Below are 15,413 nucleotides of genomic sequence, written 5' to 3'. Positions count from 1 at the left end.
GATTCCATGTGCTTTTTGGATGTTCAGACTGCATGAAAAAAAACAGATTTGAATTGGATATGCAAAAAAAAAATGATTTGAGTCACATCAAACTGCCAATGTGAAAACGGCTTAAGAAGCAACTCCACAGGTCAGCTGTTGCAACTTGCCACGATGAGAAGGTGGCTTAATACTTCACCCTCTGCCTCCTGTTGGAGATAAAGCTACAGTCCTAGGGGATAAGGGACTCTCTGACTCCTAGCTGAATCAGGCACTTTGCTACCACTGTATGGTGAACTTTGTTGAAGGCTTTGTTAAAATCTGTTGTTATTATAGTGCAGATGGTCTTGCTTGCATCAGTGGATTTTACATCATGTCTAGGAGGCTGACCAAGGCATCTGTCATCGACCTGCCCTTTCTGCATCCAAACTGTCTTGGGTCAAGCTTGTGTCCGATGTCTTCCAGCATCCAATTGGTGGCATGGGTTCATTCACATTGCTGATAAAATGGGGTAGACAAACTGATTGAGGCTTAAGTCGTGTTGATGTATGATCCGGTCTGTAGCAGCTAAGTGTATAAATGCTTTTGAAAACATAATTCGATTCGAAGACACAAATGATGATGACATTAGTACTATAGACTGACTTGAGGAGTTTGGAAAAGTCGGATCCGCAGCCAATCAGTTTTTTTTTTTACATTGCATGCTTTTATTTCACATCATGCTTTCAATAATCTCACCAGAAAAAACCCCCATAAATAACCAACACTAACACTTTAATGAAATAAACTCACTTTAAGCTGTCACTTTAAGCTGTCACAATATATATAGATATATTTTACTTCTAGAGCATAACTTGAATCTTTAGGAGGAGGAAACAAAGGACAGAAAAGTAATTTCTACATTTAGATTTTTGCGTTGAATACTGTTTTGAAAATATGCCGTTACCTTTTCAACTATTTATTGCATATTTTTTTGCCGGGCACACAAAAAGATCTAGGCAATGGAGAAAACACATATGGTGCAGCGGTGGTCACTTGCCAGCTTGGAGTCCAAGAGAATACTCAACGCTGCGTTGGAGAAGAGGGCAAAAGCTGCGTCAAAGACCATCTACCACTCTGCTCTGTAACGCAAATTCTTGTGCGTTTTTAATGAGGAAATATGCAGGTGAGAGTAATGGAAATATTTGTACCATTGTTGGAGTTCTATATGCATATTAGGAAAACATTATTGAAACTAATACTAACTGTAACACCGTTTAGTTTCTGCTTAATTTCAGAGGGTCAAGCAATGGCGACAACGTTGTCGAGGCAAATCTTGAAACGTAATTACAAATTCGGGGCATCAATAAAGGTGTACAACCTGAAGGGGCGTGCCATGCCCTTCTCCAATCTCCCTCAACTGCTGACTTCTGAAGTGCCAATCGACCTGCAGGGTGGTGTCTGGAGCCAATGTGGAGAGAGTTTCTGTTTAACCTCGAACATATTTCTTTTTGCTATGAGAACGCTTTACTGTACGATATAGACCTTGCCACGTTGCTCTGTAGTGTTTATTTAAATGATCAGACTCCTTGTTGGGGTATTTTAAGGTCTTTATACTGTAATTGGGAAGAGCATTTATCAAATGCATGTGTCAACAATGAAGGCGTACTGTTGCTTATGTTTTTCACTTGGTTGTACCAGAGGTAAAAGTATTATCAATGTAATGGATATGAAATGGACAAGTAAAAAAAGAACAACAAGCATGTTGACCAAAGTAATTTATTTGCATTGCCACTTGTTTTTTAATTGACAGAATGACTCCATTAATAGACCTTCACTCGTTCACTGAACCAAATATAGAACCCCAAGGGTTCTTCTTAATTGAACAAAATGTGTTCCATATAGAACCCTGTATGGTGCCATTTATGAATTATTGCTACAAATGAAAAGACTATTTCCATGCACACTGTTTGGTACTATAGCATAATCTAGTCTTATTGGAATGATACTTATTTACACATCCAGAAAATCTAGCTTTTTTACTAAATGTATATTTGCTCTACTTTGATTGTAATGTTGTGTTTCACCCAGACTCTGAACGTCTGTTCAATACCTTTGTTTACTTAGCCAAAAAATGTATATTGTTAATGTGGTCCACACGTGAAGTACCATGTGCGAGAATGTGGCTTTTCTCAAGCTTCTGCTATCCTACCTCTAGCGAAACGTACCTTTGATTTACACCAGAGGTCTGATACATTTTGGAAAATCTGGTCTCCATTGTGGTCCTACAGTATGTAGAAAACCTCCCATAAATGCCCCATGTTATAACTGTGATGTTTGTATTGGTTTTTTTTCGTCATTTTATGACTGCCTTTTTCTATAATGTTTTGCTGTATCCTGAATACTTTATTGTACTTAGACAACCAAACAAAGTGCAGCAGACAGACTATGTAACCCCTGTTAAAAGGAAATAACATTCTAATAAAAAGATAATTACAACAAAAAATATATATAATTTAATAAACATATTTAATAATGGACAATAAATAATACCAGCATAGTTTAGAAAGTCATTGAAGGATTAACTACTGAATCACCAAGACGTATTATAAATCATTTATCTGTCTGGTGTAATTGTTAATTGAAATAAAAACAGTGAATTGCAGCAGCTGCTACAATGCTGCACCAGATGCATGTTACCTATCCCTGGTGAAATTGGGTAAGACAGACAGACAAGCATCGGAGAAAGATAAATCTAGGCTGCGTGAAAAGTGATGATGAAGAAAGAAAACATCTAACCTCCACATTGAAGTGATCTGAGACCAGCACTGAAGCGTAGCCGCATACCTGTAAAAAGCCTACAGTGTTTCGTTGAATTGTAACAGAGAAATCAGTCAAGCTTTTTATATGGTCAACTTACACTGAACAAAAATATAAAAGCTTTTTTTTTACTGAGTTACAGTTCATATAAGGAAATCAGCCAAGTGAATTGAATTCATTAGGCCTTAATCTATGGATTTCACATGACTGGGAATACAGATATGCATCTGTTGGTCACATATCTGTTAAAATAATTGTCTAAATAATCAATAATATTTCAACCGGACAATAGCGTTTTCAATAGAAAGGAAAAACAACGAACGGCACGCTCACGGTCACGCGCCCAATCCAGCTCTGCATACTTCCCCTGTCCACTGACCAAACGGTAATTTTACTCGTTGTTTTTCAAAATACAAGCCGGAAAGCATGTCTAAATACTGTTGACATCTAGTGGAAGCCATAGGAACTGCAATCTGGGCCCTAACCCATAACATAGTCAATAGGCATTCAATGGAATACAACTCACATCAAAAAAATCCCACTTCCTGGATGGATTTTCCTTGGGGTTTTGCCTGCCATATCAGTTCTGTTATACTCAGAGAAATTATTTTAACAGTTTTAGAAAGTTCAGAGTGTTTTCTATCCAATAGTACCATGCATACGCATATCATAGCTTCTGGGCCTGAGTAACAGGCAGTTTACTTGGGCACGTTTGTCATCCAAACTTCAAAATACTGCCGCCTACCCAAGAGAGGTTAAACTTGCGTACTATTGTTTAACCAAGAGAGGTTAAACGTACGTACTATGAACGTGGTACCTTCAGGTATTTGGAAATTGCTCCCAAGGATGAACCAGACTTGTGGAGGTCTAAAGAAAATTCTGAGGTCTTGGCTGATTTCTTTTGATGTCAAGCAAAGAGGCACTGAGTTTGAAGGTAGGCCTTGAAATACATCCACAGGTACACCTCCAATTGACTCAAATTATGTAAATTAGCCTATCAGAAGCTTCTAAAGCCATGACATAATTTTCTAAAATTTTCCAAGCTGTTTAACCTGGATGAAAAGCGTGCCCAAAGTAAACTGCCTGCTACTCAGGCCCAGAAGCTAGGATATGCATATAATTAGAAAACACTCCAACGTTTCTAAAACTGTTAAAATAATGTCTGTGAGTATGTACCCATGGTTTTGGGGTTTTCATGGCTCCAAAGGCACAATCCCGTAATCGACTGGGCTATGGGTTCCATCATGGGTTGGAGTCCATTTTGCCATGCACATTGTCTGAAGTCAGCGCAGCCTGCCCCGGGACTTCTCCCTGCTGGTGTGGGTAAAGCCTCGGATCACTCCAAAGTTCCCGCGGAGTACCAGGACTTACGGGAGGTTTTCAACTCTTCCTTCGCCACATCCCTTCCTCCACAACAGCCCTACAACTGTGCTATCAACCTTCTCCTGGGCACCACACCGCCTCGGGGGCGATTTTATTCCCTGTCGGGACAGAAGACCAAAGCGATGGAAGGGTATATTGAGGACCCACTGGCTGCAGGGATTATGCGTCCATCTTCTTCCCCCGCCGGCGCAGGGTTCTTCTTTGTGGAGAACAAGGACAAGACCCTGCATCCGTGTATCGACTACCAGGGTCTTAATGACATTACGGTGAAAAACCGTTACCCGCTACCACTCATGTCCTCAGCTTTCAAGCCTCTCCAGGGGGCGGTCATCTTCTCCAAGTTGGACCTTCGAAACGACTACCATCTGGTTCGGATACGGGAAGGAGACGAGTGGAAAACATTATTTAACATGGCTAACGGGCACTACGATACCTGGTGATGCCGTTCGGACTGACCAATGCTCCCGCAGTGTTCCAGGTCCTGGTCAATGACGTGCTCCATGACATGCTGAACCGATTTGTAATTGTCTACCTTGACGACATCCTCATTTATTCAGAGTCAGCTCAAGATCACGTCCTCCATGTGCGACAGGTCCTCCAGCGTCTCCTGGAGAACCAGCTTTTCGTGAAGGTGGAGATGTGAGTTCCATTGCTCCACCCCCTCCTTCCTAGGATACGTCATCACTGCAGGGAATATTCACATGGACCCTGACAAGGTGAGAGCGGTGGTGGATTGGCTTTTGCTAATTTCTACCGTCGTTTCGTCCGGAGTTACAGCACCCTTTCTTCCCCCCTCTCTGCACTCACCTCTCCCAAGGCACCTGCAAAAAGTTTGCTCAGATATGCGAGTGCCTTTTGAATTTTGAGCTCAGAGTTTGGCCAGACATAATTCTCCCACCCCATAACCATAGTGCGCATCGGGGGCTCAGTGGCACAGAATATACAGTATATCACTTGCTGATATCCCTACATTGAATAATTAAAGGTAGACTTAGTGTTATGGAGTTGCCATGACCAGCACTGCAGATATGGCAACGATCGCGATGCAAGACTTTGCATTCACACAGTCGCACAAAGGATCTGAGCATGTGCACCGGTTAGCTTCACGTTGCTACAACGTGGTAGTTACGGGACCCAAACAGCAGAGAAGTTAAGACTTGTGCTTCAACGCTCTTAGTTGCTATGGAAATTGACCCACTTCTGCTGTTTACTTGGTGCATCTACGTCATCGAGCTGAATCTACCTATAAAGGCAGTGACAGAGCAACAAAATATTTGCATATTTGCCTAGAAGTTAAAAACCCTTTAGGATATGTTTAAACTAAAACAAAAGATAACTTCAGACATTTAATTAATACGGCAGTCAATACACATAAGTGTATCATACCTGTTTGATACATGATGTTTCAAAATGGATATTTTCTCCTGAATATTAGGGACAATCGATAGATAAAGTACCCGTGGTTGGCTGAGCAACTAGTTAAGTGTTAAGAAGAGAATGCTGGAAAGGATGGCAGCTGCCCAATTCTGATTGATTCTCACCCCATTGTCTTCTGACAATTATTCCAACTTGCTATTAACTATGGCGTGCAGACAAAGGCGTCACGCTATCTGTTGAAGACACTGTTCTCTCCCTTCTCCTAGAGTTGAGATCCAACACAACGTTTCACTCTGTGCAATGATTTTTACTACTGTTTCACTTCACTAATTCCGTTTTTTTCTTCTCATTGGCCTAATGATAAAAGCAAGAAACCTCCAATTGCTTTATGAATACGTTTTGTACAAAGGCCATCAATACAATGGGAATTCCAGACTGAATTAGCGAAGCGAAACATTAGTGAAATGTAGCTTGATTCAGTTAGAATTTCGAGGCTAGCTTTTTCCCTGACTAATGCACTCATTTACTTCCATTCAATAATTCAAAACCATTAGATTGACGTTATTAGAAAGCTCCACCGTAACCTTCACTTGTCAGCCACAGTTGAAACAACCACTACACCGGCCACCAAAAGCAGCATTTTAAAGAAGTAGCAAACCATTTGTACCAATTCAATGATTTTTAAACACAGTGGGAGTGAATGAAAACCTCTAAGGTAGAAGACAGGACAATTAAAAGATGTGGCTTTTGTTTTGGGGTCCGAGTAAAAGAACACTGGCTGATGTTCTAAAACTAGATCCCCATTAACAAATGACTTGCCAAATTGTTTTCCAAAAATATTTTTGGGCACTTAAACACCATTTTTACTTTGTGTTACGAAGTACATAGTGTATTTCTTACTTGGAAGCCCAGTGGTCCTCTCTTGACCTCTCTTCCTCAACCTCCTGTCCTGCCACTGATTTCCACCCCTCCTCTCTGCTCTGCTCCTGGGCTCTCCACCTCCTCTGTCTGACTCTCGCCTCCCACCTCCTCTCTGTTTCACTCCTCCTGCCTCCGTTCTCTGCATCTCTTCTATGCTCGCCACATCTCTCTGCTCTCCTCCTGCCTCCTCTCTCAGCATCTCTCCTGATGTCTCCTCTCTCTGCTCTCCTCCTGCCTCATTGGTCTTCATCTTTCCTGCCACCTACTCTTTCATCTCTTGTCCTCGGAAACAGAAGTCCATCCTGTTGAAACAATATTGAAATATTAAAACCATAGGCTGTTATGTTATGAAATACAGTAGATTGTGTGGATTCACTGTGTATTCGTCAATACTAACTACTTCAGTGGTTACAAACACTGGCCTGGTACCTTTGGGTCACCCCCAAAGCCAACTCCTCCTTTGGCCGCCTTTCCTTCCAGTTCTATGCTGCCAATGACTGGAACGAATTGTAAAAATTACTGAAGCTGGAGACATATCTCCCTCACTAACTTTAAGCATCAGCTGTCAGAGCAGCTTACTGTAACGGCTGTCGTCTGAAGAAGTGGACCAAGGTGCAGCGGAGTTAGTGTTCATTATCAGAAATTTAATATCAACAACATGAACACTATACAAAACAAGAAACGAGTAAACCGACAGCAAACAGTCCTGTCTGGTACAAAACACTGACAGAAACAATTACCCACAAACCCAAAGGAAAAAACATGCTCCTTATGTGTGACTCCCAATCAGCAGCAACGAGCTTCAGCTGTGCCTGATTGGGAGCCACACTCACGGCCCAAAACAAAGAAATACAAAAACATAGAAAAAGGAACATAGAACGCCCACCCAATGTAACACCCTGGCCTAACCAAAATAAAGAACAAAAACCCCTCTCTATGGCCAGGGCGTTACAGTACCCCCCCCCAAAGGTGCGGACTCCGGCCGCAAAACCTGACTCTGAAGGGGAGGGTCCGGGTGGGCCCTCTTACGGCGGCGGCTCAGGTGCGGGACGTGGCCTCTGCTCCACCCTTGACGTCGCCCTCTTCGGTGGCGCACCTGGCCGCGCCGAAGGTCTGGTGGGCGACACTGACTGCGCCCGGCTGGCGGCCGGCGATGGTTGCGCCCGGCTGGCGGGCGGCGATGGTTGCGCCCGGCTGGCGGGCGGCGATGGTTGCGCCCGGCTGGCGGGCGGCGATGGTTGCGCCCGGCTGGCGGGCGGCGATGGTTGCGCCTGGCTGGCGGGCGACCCTGGCTGCTCTGACGGCACTGACCCAGGATTCACCAGGCTGGGGAAACATGACAGAGGCCTGTCCCTAGGCGTAGGCACCGGACTCACCGGGCTGGCGGGCGTCCCTGGCCACTCCGGCAGTTCAGGGCAGTCTGGCCACTCCGGCAGGTCAGGGCAGTCTGGCCACTCCGGCAGGTCAGGGCAGTCTGGCCACTCCGGCAGGTCAGGGCAGTCTGGCCACTCCGGCAGGTCAGGGCAGTCTGGCCACTCCGGCAGGTCGGGGCAGTCTGGCCACTCCGGCAGGTCGGGGCAGTCTGGCCACTCCGGCAGGTCGGGGCAGTCTGGCCACTCCGGCAGGTCGGGGCAGTCTGGCCACTCCGGCAGGTCGGGGCAGTCTGGCCACTCCGGCAGTTCGGGGCAGTCTGGCCACTCCGGCAGTTCGGGGCAGTCTGGCCACTCCGGCAGTTCGGGGCAGTCTGGCCACTCCGGCAGTTCCGCGCAGTCTGGCCACTCCGGCAGTTCCGCGCAGTCTGGCCACTCCGGCAGTTCCGCGCAGTCTGGCCACTCCGGCAGTTCCGCGCAGTCTGGCCACTCCGGCAGTTCCGCGCAGTCTGGCCACTCCGGCAGTTCAGCGCAGTCTGGCCACTCCGGCAGTTCAGCGCAGTCTGGCCACTCCGGCAGTTCAGCGCAGTCTGGCCACTCCGGCAGTTCAGCGCAGTCTGGCCACTCCGGCAGTTCAGCGCAGTCTGGCCACTCCGGCAGTTCAGCGCAGTCTGGCCACTCCGGCAGTTCAGCGCAGTCTGGCCACTCCGGCAGTTCAGCGCAGTCTGGCCACTCCGGCAGTTCAGCGCAGTCTGGCCACTCCGGCAGTTCAGCGCAGTCTGACCTCTCTGGCGACTGTTGACTGGCGGGCAGCTCTGACGACTGTTGACTGGCGGGCAGCTCTGACGACTGTTGACTGGCGGGCAGCTCTGACGACTGTTGACTGGCGGGCAGCTCTGACGACTGTTGACTGGCGGGCAGCTCTGGCGACGGTTGACTGGCGGGCAGCTCTGGCGATGGTTGACTGGCGGGCAGCTCTGACGACTGTTGACTGGCGGGCAGCTCCGACGACTGTTGACTGGCGGGCAGCTCCGACGACTGTTGACTGGCGGGCAGCTCCGACGACTGTTGACTGGCGGGCAGCTCTGACGACTGTTGACTGGCGGGCAGCTCTGACGACTGCTGACTGGCAGGGCTGGGGACACGCACCTTGGGCTTGGTGCGGGGCGCAGGGACGGGCCGGACAGGACTGTGGACACGCACCTTGGGCTTGGTGCGGGGAGCAGGGACGGGCCGGACAGGACTGGGGACATGCACTGTGGACTTGGTGCGGGGAGCAGGGACGGGCCAGACAGGACTGTGAACACGCACTGGTGAACTGAAGCGTGGAGCCGGTTTTGCCACTCGTCCTGGCTGGATGCCCTTCCTAGCACGGCATGTGCTGGGCATGTCCACCGGACGCACCGGGCTGTGCGGACGCACTGGCGACACAGCGCGCAACTCCGCATACCAAGGCTCCTCCTCCAGATCTTCCTTCAGCAGGTCCTCAATAAACCACCTCATCTGCGTCTCCTCCTCTGCCGTCATCCCCCACGAGAGCAGTGGTCTGGGCTCCTCCTCTGCCCTTCCGGACCACCCCATTAGCCCCCCCCCAAAATTTTCTTGGGGGTGTCTTCCGGGCTTCCTCGACCGACGCCAGCGACCCCGTCTGCTGGCCGGCGTCTCCTCCATTGACCGGACCTCCCTCTTCCGCTGCTTGGTCCCTTGGTGGTGGGTAATTCTGTAACGGCTGTCGTCTGAAGAAGTGGACCAAGGTGCAGCGGAGTTAGTGTTCATTATTAGAATTTAATATCAACAACATGAACACTATACAAAACAAGAAACGAGTAAACCGACAGCAAACAGTCCTGTCTGGTACAAAACACTGACAGAAACAATTACCCACAAACCCAAAGGAAAAAACATGCTCCTTATGTGTGACTCCCAATCAGCAGCAACGAGCTTCAGCTGTGCCTGATTGGGAGCCACACTCACGGCCCAAAACAAAGAAATACAAAAACATAGAAAAAGGAACATAGAACGCCCACCCAATGTAACACCCTGGCCTAACCAAAATAAAGAACAAAAACCCCTCTCTATGGCCAGGGCGTTACACTTACCCATCATTGCACCTGTACATAGCCCATCTATAAATAGCCCATCCAACTACCTCATCCACGTTATTTCTTTTTTTGCTCCTTTGCACCCCAGTATCTCTACTTGCACATTCATCTTCTGCACATCTATCACGCCAGTGTTTAATTGCTAAATTGTAATTATTTCAGCACTATGGCCTATTTATTGCCTTACCTCCCTAATCTTACATTTGCACACACTGTATATAGACTTTTCTATTGTGTTGACTGTACGTTTGTTTATCCCATGTGCAACTGTGTTGTTGGTGTCGCACTGCTTTGCTCTATCTTGGCCAGGTCGCAGTTGTAAATTAGAAATTGTTCTCTACTGGCCTACCTGGTTAAATAAAGGTGAAATAAAACTTTTAAAAAATAAAACTTTTGGGTAGTGTGTATGGAAAGTGAAGTAGCAATGGTGTATTCTTTCAGTAACTGTATGGATATACAGCCATCAAGTCCTCACACAACGCTAATTGTAATGAGCAGATCACCCCCAACACAGTGAAAACCCTGACACTACTACAGTACTCTCGGAAGTTAAATGACTGATGACCACAGTAATAAGGAAACATCTTAACTTGAGGCACACAGATTTATCTCGCATCTTCCTATCCTGTTTGGAATTATAGAAAGTGCGCATACGGTATACTTGATTTCAAACTACTGCAGGTGTATCAAGAAGATAATGTAGCATTGGTAATATATTTAAAGGGGAAACTTTCGAATCGTAGGTTACCATTCATTTGACCATGGTTTAATGACAGGCAGATATTTCTTCATGTAAAACATCTCGATGTGACAATAGCATGCCTCTGAAGAACATCTCAAAGAGTATTGCATTTTGTCCAGTACTGCCTGGGACCCTGCTGGTATGGTGTTGTAGAGGCACTCGTACTGTCCCATTGTGTGGATCTGGAAGTATTGGACAGGTGTAAGCAATATGCTGGTAGTTCCATCTTGACTTCTGACGGGTCAGGTGGGATTAAGGAAATCTCCTGTGTGTGATGTGCTGTTTTTGTATTTTTACATTGCTACTACACAGGATTTGTTGTTGTTGTTGTTGCTAGCTGTAGCAAAACGCTTGCTGGAGCTCTGATCTATACTCTGTAAGACACATACAGCCGGGTAGCTAGGTACATGTGTACAATATATAAAACCACTACTAACACACTATCCCCTCTTAAGCACCTTAAATCGGCACTAACCAATACAAATACAGCCAGGTAGCTAAGTGCACGTGTACAAAATATATAAAACCACTGGTAACTCTTTCCCCTGTTAAACACCTTAAATCTGCACCAACGTTACCCATCTAGTTAGCCAGCTGCCGTTACTGTATTTGTAGCTAGCTATTACAACTTAGACAACCTAGCTAGCTAGCGTTAACTTTTTGTGAAATAATAAACTAGTGAGCATCACATTCAGCTTTGCTTTTTTTACTTCACAAAACTACAATTATGTTTTATAGAAAACTGACTAACTAACTAGTTATCTATATTAATGTCTGATGGTCCGTTCTCATCTATGATTTCTTCCTGTCTGAGTTGCGTCTAGCAAAAACGTAAACAAATCTTTAGGACCAATGAGAGTAGAGTTTCTGACTTCGGACGTAACGTGACCGGATATTCTTCTTTGCGACATTGCCAGATTCATAAAACAATTTAAATTGTAGGTAGCATTTAAATACATGGGGTGAAAATGTTGTGTGGTTGGAATTGATGGAAGAAAATATCTTGATGATGGGTGATTTATTTACTTAAAATATAATATTTCATCCTCTGAATGGCACTCACACAATCCATGTCTCAACTGTCTCAAGGTTTAAAAAGTATTCCTTAATCTGTCTTCTCTCCTTCATCTACACTGATTGAAGTGGATTTAACAAGTACCATCAATAAGGGATCATAGCTCCCACTTGGATTCACCTGGTCAGTCTATGTCATGTAAAGACCAGGTGTTTATAATATTTCGTTTACTCAGTGTATATCCTCTTACATCTAGACGTTCCGCTAGCGGAACACCTGCTCCAATATCCAATGATAGGCGTGGTGCGAATTACAAGTTCCTCAAAAATCCCAAAACTTCAATTTTTCAAACATATGACTATTTTACACCATTTTAAAGACAAGACTCTCCTTTATCTAACCACACTGTCCGATTTCAAAAAGGCTTTACAGCGAAAGCAAAACATTAGATTATGTCAGCAGAGTACCCAGCCAGAAATAATCAGACACCCATTTTTCAAGCTAACATATAATGTCACAAAAAACAAAACCACAGCTAAATGCAGCACTAACCTTTGATGATCTTCATCAGATGACACTCCTAGGACATTATGTTATACAATACATGCATGTTTTGTTCAATTAAGTTCAAATTTATATCAAAAAACAGCTTTTTACATTAGCATGTGACGTTCAGAACTAGCATTCCCACCAAACACTTCCGGCGAATTTACTAAATTACTCACGATAAACGTTCACAAAAAACATAACAATTATTTTAAGAATTATAGATACAGAACTCCTTTATGCAATCGCGGTGTCCGATTTTAAAATAGCTTTTCGGTGAAAGCACATTTTGCAATATTCTGAGTAGATAGCCCGGCCATCATGGCTAGCTATTTTGACACCCACCAAGTTTGGTACTCACCAAACTCAGATTTACTATAAGAAAAATTGGATTACCTTTGCTGTTCTTCGTCAGAATGCACTCCCAGGACTTCTACTTCAATAACAAACGTTGGTTTGGTTCCAAATAATCCATAGTTATATCCAAATAGCGGCGTTTTGTTCGTGCGTTCAAGACACTATCCGAAGGGTAAAGAAGGGTGACGCGCCCGGCGCGTTTTTCGTGACAAAAAATATCTAAATATTCCATTACTGTACTTCGAAGCATGTCAAACGCTGTTTAAAATAACTTTTTATGTAATTTTTCTCGTAAAAAAAACGATAATATTCCGACCGGGAAACCCTGTTTTCGTTCAAAGACGAAAAAAGTTGTCTCGTGCACGCGCCCCCAGTCTCATTGTTCTCAGATCGACCACTATCCAAATGCGCTACTGTTTTTCAGCCATGGCCTGCAAAGTCATCATTCAACGTTCTGGCGCCTTCTGAGAGCCTATGGGAGCGTTAGAAAATGTCACGTTACAGCAGAGATCCCCTGTTTTGGATAGAGATGATCAAGAAGGCCAAGAAATAGTCAGAGAGGGCGCTTCCTGTTTGGAATCTTCTCAGGTTTTGGCCTGCCAAATGAGTTCTGTTATACTCACAGACACCATTCAAACAGTTTTAGAAAGTTTGGAGTGTTTTCTATCCAAAGCTAATAATGATATGCATATTCTAGTTTCTGGGCAGGAGTAATAATCAGATTAAATCGGGTACGTTTTTTATCCGGCCGTGAAAATACTGCCCCCTATCCATAACAAGATATTATGGCAACATACATAATGTCAAAATAAACATTTGTATAGTGATGTATAGAATCAACTGGTCATTTGAATTTTATTTTATAAATTATATTTCATTTTATTCAAATTCTACTTCTTGTGGGGTGTGTTCAATTCAAATTCAGTAATTGTATAGGTATTAAAGATTAATTCTCATGACCTGTATGTGTCACAAAAACACAAGCGTCTGGACAGAGGCAGTAGCCTACAATGCTTCCATACCCTAACTGCCTCCCAAATGGCACTCGTTTCCCTAGTGCTCTGTTTTTGAACAGGGCCTACAGAGATACATATGGAATAGGGTGTCATTTGACACACTGCCATTGTTTTACAGCATTCCCCCTTTCTCGCTTATCCGCGAGAAAGGGGGAATGGTTACTACATGATTCCATATGTGTTTTTTCATAGTTTTGATGTCTTCAGTATTATTCTACAATGTAGAAAATAGTAAAAATAAAGAAAAACCCTTGAATGAGTAGGTGTGTCCAAACTTTTGACTGGTACCTTATAAATAAATAAATATTGGACACCAAAAAATGCAGTGTAGAACAGCATTGTCCATCATGCATTGCTCCAATAACTTTCAAAAAATTGTTCTGAAGTTTGCCCACGAAAATTTATTTTCACGCGAATTAAGCCACAAAAACGCACAAAATCTGCTGCAATACTTTTTGTATTTGCACGAATTGATTGTGAGATTGTGTTGGAAAAACGTATGTTTCTGGTTTCTACAGTCCCCATGGAGGTTGGGGTTGAGGTTTAGGGTTGAGCCGGGATGTGGATATGAAGCTAGGGTTAGGGTTAGGTCCGGTCAGGGGTTTGCGTTAGGGTTGAGCCGGGAGTGAATATGAAGCTAGGGTTAGGGTTAGAGTTGAGGCTAGGTTTAGGATTGAGCATAATTAACAATGAATCAATGAATTAATTCTCCCCACCCCCCACTACATTGCAGAAAGGTCGGCCTCACTTGAAGCCTAACCTAGAGTTTATGTGCTTTTGAGTGACATCAGCAGAACGGTTGAGGATAGAAACAAAGACGCTCCCGATGAATGCAATCCTACACCTGACCATGTGAAATTAACTAATCAAGTGAAAACCAGGGATGGGGAGTAACGGATACCATGTAACTGGAATTTGTTTCATTACCAGCAAAAATATTGTACTCAGAATAGGCTTTTGTAGGATACAGTCCAAGCTATGTCTTCCAATGGTGCGAATGCTGTCGGAATCCAAAGATTATCCAATGTCTGTCAGATGTCTAGTCGTTCCAATTAATTTAAAACCCCTTGATCTTCAAGATTAACACTTGGAAATATGGAAATATACTGCTCAAAAAAATAAAGGGAACACTTAAACAACACATCCTAGATCTGAATGAAAGAAATAATCTTATTAAACACTTTTTTCTTTACACAGTTGAATGTGCTGACAACAAAATCACACAAAAATAATCAATGGAAATCCAATTTATCAACCCATGGAAGTCTGGATTTGGAGTCACACTCAAAATTAAAGTGGAAAACCACACTACAGGCTGATCCAACTTTGATGTAATGTCCTTAAAACAAGTCAAAATGAGCCTCAGTAGTGTGTGTGGCCTCCACGTGCCTGTATGACCTCCCTACAACGCCTGGGCATGCTCCTGATGAGGTGGCGGATGGTCTCCTGAGGGATCTCCTCCCAGACCTGGACTAAAGCATCCGCCAACTCCTGGACAGTCTGTGGTGCAACGTGGCGTTGGTGGATGGAGTGAGACATGATGTCCCAGATGTGCTCAATTGGATTCAGGTCTGGGGAACGGGCAGGCCAGTCCATAGCATCAATGCCTTCCTCTTGCAGGAACTGCTGACACACTCCAGCCACATGAGGTCTAGCATTGTCTTGCATTAGAAGGAACCCAGGGCCAAGCGCACCAGCATATGGTCTCACAAGGGGTCTGAGGATCTCATCTCGGTACCTAATGGCAGTCAGGCTACCTCTGGCGAGCACATGGAGGGCTGTGCGGCCCCCCAAAGAAATGCCACC

The sequence above is a fragment of the Salmo trutta genome, chromosome 10 (genome assembly GCF_901001165.1).
Source record: "Salmo trutta chromosome 10, fSalTru1.1, whole genome shotgun sequence".
Classification (NCBI taxonomy): Eukaryota; Metazoa; Chordata; class Actinopteri; order Salmoniformes; family Salmonidae; genus Salmo; species Salmo trutta.
Note: the sequence above shows the minus strand (reverse complement) of the source record.